General features: G+C 37.2%; 1 pseudogene; it reads right to left on the reverse strand.

Moving 5' to 3' along the window:
- Positions 1-1632: 1632 nt before the first annotated feature.
- LOC136335048 (peptidyl-prolyl cis-trans isomerase A pseudogene) lies at positions 1633-1946 on the reverse strand (annotated as a pseudogene).
- Positions 1947-6119: the final 4173 nt, after the last annotated feature.

The raw sequence follows: 6119 nt of genomic DNA on the forward strand, positions 1-6119 counted from the left end.
TCTTGTTTGAGGTGTCACTGAGCCTCCTTGGTGGCCCTTAGTTTGTGGAATCCTACCTGTAATCTCTGCCTTTGTTTTCTCATGATCATCTTTTCTCTGTATGTATCAGCACCCAACTTTCCTTCCTTGTATAAGAACACTGGTGTGTACAGAATTTACCAGTCACTGTATTAGAACCCACCATAACCTCGTCTTAACTTGATTATATCAGCAAAAACTCAATTTTCAAATAAGTCATAATATTTACAATTTTTTGAGTTGACATAATTTTGGAGGAGAACACCTTTCAACTAAATAACGTCCTTACAGATTGTTTATTTCTCCTTTTTCTTGGACCTCCTTTATATCCAATTTTTCCAAGAAAAACTTTGAATTTCTTTTTAGAACATGTAAAACTTAGAAAGTGTCTCACCTCTCATAACATCTTATTATAAAAATAACTTGAATATAGGGGGGGAGATTGGGATCCGAGGGTTTAAATCTCCTTGGAGAACAGATTAGTTTAATTTTGAGTGAGAATATAGAAAGAAAGGCTGTGAAACTGAGACAAGCAAGTCAAAATGTAGCTTAGGACACTTAGTCCATAAAGACTAAGTTATACTTTCTAGCTAGGTTAAAAATCTTTGAATAAAGATCATGATCCAAAACATAATTATAAGGTTATCTGGTAAATGTTATACTTGTGGAAAGCAATGCTAAGTTAACTTATAAAGAAATAAATCTATTTCTCAATAAAACAGTTTTTAATGGTACTAATAGATCTTGATAATTACTTCTAGTTTAGTATTTTGCGTATGAGTAGAACAAAAGTCCTAATTTCTGGGAGAAAGTCAATGGAAAGAGAGAAATTATGAATAAAGAACTTAGTATTTGCCTGACCACGGAGTGGCACAGTGGATGGAGCATCGAAATGGGATGCCAAGGACCCAGGTTCAAGACCCTGAGGTTGCCAGCTTGAGCACAGGCTCATCTGGCTTGAGCAAAAAGCTCATCAGCTTGGACCCAAGGTCGCTGGCTCGAGCAAGGGATTACTCAGTCTGCTGAAGGCTCGTGGTCAAGGCACATATGAGAAAGCAATCAATGAACAACTAAGGTGTCGCAACGAAAGGCTGATGATTGATGCTACTTATCTCTCTGCCTTCCTGTCTGTCCGTCCCTATCTATCCCACTCTCTGACTCTCTGTCCCTGTAAAAAAAAAATGAACTTAGTATTTAAATATCACAACATTTCATAAAGGATTAATTGGGTACAAGATAAGTATTTAAATGTGGTCATTAAAATGAGTCTGAATTTATTATGCCTTTTTTTCTTGTCTCATTCATCAATAAATTCAGAGCTAAGTTTAATTATGCTATTTCAAAGACAATATAATAAACAGAATTAATTAATACATTGAAGTTATTCTCCTTGTCCATAAGTGCTTCTTGTTTATTTAGTTTTTATGTCATAATCATAAACTTAACTCTGCGATCTAGCTAGACTTAAATGGGGTAAGGAAAGTACGAAACCCAATGAACTGCAACGAGAGCAAGAAGATTATGGACCACTCTAAGCAGATGGGGGTAAAGGGGTGCTCTCCTTAATTACAGAAGGAATGGCCTGGTGATTAAGATAAACACAAGTCAAATTTATTAAAGTTGCCCACAGTCAACATTGGTGGTCTTCTTGCTGGTCTTAACATTCCTGGACCCAAAGTACCCCATGGCTCTTACAATATCCATTCTGTCTTTTACCTCCTGAAGACTATATCATTGCCATCCAACCACTTAGTCTTGGCAGTGCAGATAAAAAACTGGGAACCATTTGTGTTCATTTCAGCATTTGCCATGGACAAGATGCTAGGACCTGTATGTGTCAGGATGAAATTCTCACCATCAAACTTCTACGCCTAGACGCACATGAAGCCTGTGCTTTTATGGCATGTGAAGTCACCACCCTGGAACATAAATCCTGGAATAATTCTGTGAAAGAAGAAACCTTCATAACCAAATCCTTTCTCCCCTGTGTTCAGACCATGAACGTTTTCTGCTGTTTTCGGAACTTTGTCTGCAAACACTTCAGAAGAGACATGGTCCAAAGGTTCACAGTGGTGGCATCTGCAAGGCCACTTTCTCTATAGTTTTTCAATTTCTACAATATAACATATGTGTGGCATATGTGTATTTCCCTATTTTATTGTCAAATAAACTAAACTATGCAGATTAAGTTTATGGTAGAAAGTATAGGGTTAATGAGCTATAGGAAATTGATTATCTGAAATAAAGATAATTTCATGTTTCAAAACAATAGGAATAAACACATAAAGAAGCAACCACACAAAAAATAGTACCCATTAGCAGGAATGTAGCTTAAACAAGTTTGCCACATGCCCTTTCCTGATAGGTTTTACTGGAGTGTTATTTGTGGAAAATGCCTTCAACAATATTTTAGTCATTAAACAAATGTCTGTTCAGCATTTTCAACGTGCTGAACACCATGAATTGTGCTGAGAGGAAAAACAGACCATTTATGACCTTGTGTAACTTGCATCGCAATTGGATTGAAAGTCGTAGTAGTCAAAAAAAATTTTTTTAAATATTCACACAATATTTATTGAAACCTTAATGAGGCTTTACGCCCTATGCTAGACACTGAGAGGCAATAGTGAGCAAAACATAAAAAGGCGATTCCTGACCTGGTAGTCTGGTGGTTTATCCTGAATTTAATCACATAAATCTCATCATTTATCTGCAGTGATCAACACTTTAAAAAAATGCAGTGTTAAAGTCACTTAACATAGAGATGCCATCTCTTTCTGTGAACGTCAGCAAGATGAAGTTTGAGTCAGGATGATCTGCACTAAGATCTTGAGTGGGATATTATGGATTCTGGATTTCTGTCCAGGGAAAGTACTTGCTTTCTTGGAATCCTAAGAAAAAGAATGCGGCAGGAAGGAGGGATGCGAGATGAGGATAGAGGGACCAGCAGGGTCAGACAAAGGAGACCCTTGAAGGACTCTTTAAGATTTTGATTTTTATCTTAAAATCCCCTGGATGCCATTAAACACTTAGGCAGAAGAGTTTGAGAGTCCAATTTGCATTTTAAAATCCATCCCTGGCTGCATCAAAGATGAAAGAATGGATCGGAAAGAAGCAATACTGAAGGCAAGTACAGTGTGGAGGCTATTACATGTTGCACATTTCATATACATGCAGTGCATACGCTGTTGCATAAGATTGTAACATAAAGAGCAAGGGTGACTGGTGATATAGCAAGACTATTAACAAGGCATTGTTGAACCACAGAGCAGAAACAAATGACCCAGTTCAATGCATGTAGAGCATGGCTTCAGAAATACAGTGTGTCCGTAAAGTCATGGTGCACTTTTGACTGGTCACAGGAAAGCAACAAAAGATGATAAAATGTGAAATCTGCACCAAATAAAAGGAAAACCCTCCCAGTTTCTGTAGGATGATGTGGCAGCATGTGCGCACGCACAGATGATGACGTAACATTGTGTATACAGTGGAGCAGCCCACGGCCATGCCAGTCGAGATGTGGATGGTACAGAGGAAAGTTCAGTGTGTTCTGCGGCTCACTAAATATGAATCTGTGACCAAAGTACAACATGAATGTTGGCGTGTTTATAACAAAGTGCCACCACATAGGAATAACATTACTCGGTGGAATAAGCAGTTGAAGCAAACCAGCAGTTTGGTGGAGAAACCCCGTTTTGGTAGGCCATCAGTTAGTGACGAGTCTGTAGAAGCTATATGGGATAGCTACCTAAAGAGCCCTAAAAACTGTGCATGAGTGCACATTGAACTGCACTGAATAGGTATGAAACTGGAGAGTTTTCCTTTCATTTGGTGCAGATTTCACATTTCTATCATCTTTTGTTGCTTTCCTGTGACTGGTCAAAAGTACACCATGACTTTACAGACACACTGTATGTCCAAGAACAGTTTCCAAAGGCAAGTGAGACTCTCATTGCTCCTGCAAATTCCTGAGTACTATCACGTTGTATCATCTACAAAGATTTAAAGGAGGAGAAGAGACCAGACATGAATCTAGGACATTTCTCCAGATGTATGCATTTATAAGTTATTCTGATCCTCAGTTTCTTCATTTGAAATATGGAACCATAATGCGTAATGCATAATGCATTCTGTATTCCATAGAAAGAGTGTTTTGATCCTGCAACAAAATGCAAAAGAAATTTGACAAAGAGAAGATTGTAAAAATATAAGTTATTATTAACTTTCTGCATAATTTTTGACAGTCTATCTTTCCAAAATATGGGAGAAAATAAGACTGACTATTCTTCCTATGCTCAGAGAAAAAGACATTATTGTCTTCCTTCTCACTATGTAACTTTAAAGGCTTTAATTTCGAGCATTTTGTATAGAGCTTTGCACCCTGTGGGTGCTAAATAATTACTTGTCAACTAACCTCTTCTTAAATGTTACTTTTAATCACCTTGCAGAGAGAATTTAAAGTAGGCTACAGAAGGACAGGCTTGATAACCTAATGGGCCTTTAAATGTCTGGGAATCTGCTGTACTGCATTTGAATTTATAAGTTTTAGGAGCGTAATTTCTTTAGAGAGAAACTAGTACTCAATGAGCTTTTAAGAATTTTTTAAAAACAATCTTTCAAGGGAATAATTATTTCTTTCACAGGATGACCTTCCATTCAAACACCTCTGGTTGGTAAAACTTCATAAATTTTAAAGAAAAAATGAATTCTGTAGAACTGTATCTGTATTACTCTTTTCAAACAAAAGAAAGAAATGAGATAATTTGAAAAGTGCTCCACGAAAAAACTCAGATTCCAAGGACAGACTTTATAGTCTTTGCACACACAGCAGTTGGTCTGACTTACACATAGTAGGTGTCTTTAATATTTCCTGGTGGCTTTCTGAACCCTTGAGCCTCCACATAACTGGTGTGGAAACTCACAGAACTTTTATTGATGAGCTGCAGTAAGCTCATCATAGTGAGACGCATCATGTGGTGAGCACGGCATGCCTTCCTTCTGAACTTCCTTCTCAAAGGCAGAGCAATGGCGTCAATTTCCTCCTCAACTTTGAAGCAAGTCATCAACTGTTTGAGATGTTTGTTTTTCTTGGTACCAAACTCTGAATGTCTGGCATGCATGTCTATGACTATATTTTATAGATTCTGTAGTTTTCAAACATCAAATGCAGATACTTGAAGTTTTCAATAAGATCATGATTTTTGTAATTAGAGATAGATGCAATACACAGATAACCACTTAACACCAATGAAACATAACTGAAATTCTCTAAGACTTGGTTTCCTCATCTGAGCAGTGAGATATTAGTGATACCAAAACCATATGATTATTGACAGGATTGAAAAGCAAAGCTATCAGCACATTCCCTAACCCACTTAAGTGCCTAATACTCTTTGTCTGTAGTTTTCAGTTACCTCTGATGATTGTAGTTAGAATGAGAGAATGTATGTAGAGTGGCTTGAATGGAGTAGATACAGTCTTTCAAAATATGCTAGTCTTTTCTCTTTAAGATATTTTTTGTTGGTAAGTAATTACAACTATAGCCTGACCAGGTGGTGGTGCAGTGGATGGAACATCAGACTGGGATGCGGAGGACCCAGGTTTGAGATCTCAGGGTCGCCAGTTTTAGCGCAGGCTCATCTGGTTTGAGCAAAGCTCACCAGCTGGACCCAAGGTTGCTGGCCCTAGCAAGGGGTTACTCGGTCTGCTGAAGGCCCATGGTCAAGGCACATATGAGAAAGCAATCAATAAACAACTAAGGTGTTGCAACGAAAAACTGATGATTGATGCTTCTCATCTCTCTCTGTTCCTGACTGTCCCTATCTATCCCTCTCTCTGACTCTCTCTCTGTCTCTGTAAAAAAAAAAAAAGTAATTACAACTATAGACATTTCCTTATTATTCAGTATAATTACAAAATTACATATATTATTTAATTAAATTATCCAATATACTTAAACAAAGATTTTTTAATATCACTTGCACATGTATAAATTCACTGTATATAATTTTTATGTTTCTATGATAATTTAAAAGAAATGGAATAACCTTCAATGCCTCAAGGTCAACATTGTGAATACTATGCATATTCCTATACTGAAT

Source organism: Saccopteryx bilineata, chromosome 4, assembly GCF_036850765.1.
Source record: "Saccopteryx bilineata isolate mSacBil1 chromosome 4, mSacBil1_pri_phased_curated, whole genome shotgun sequence".
Classification (NCBI taxonomy): domain Eukaryota; kingdom Metazoa; phylum Chordata; class Mammalia; order Chiroptera; family Emballonuridae; genus Saccopteryx; species Saccopteryx bilineata.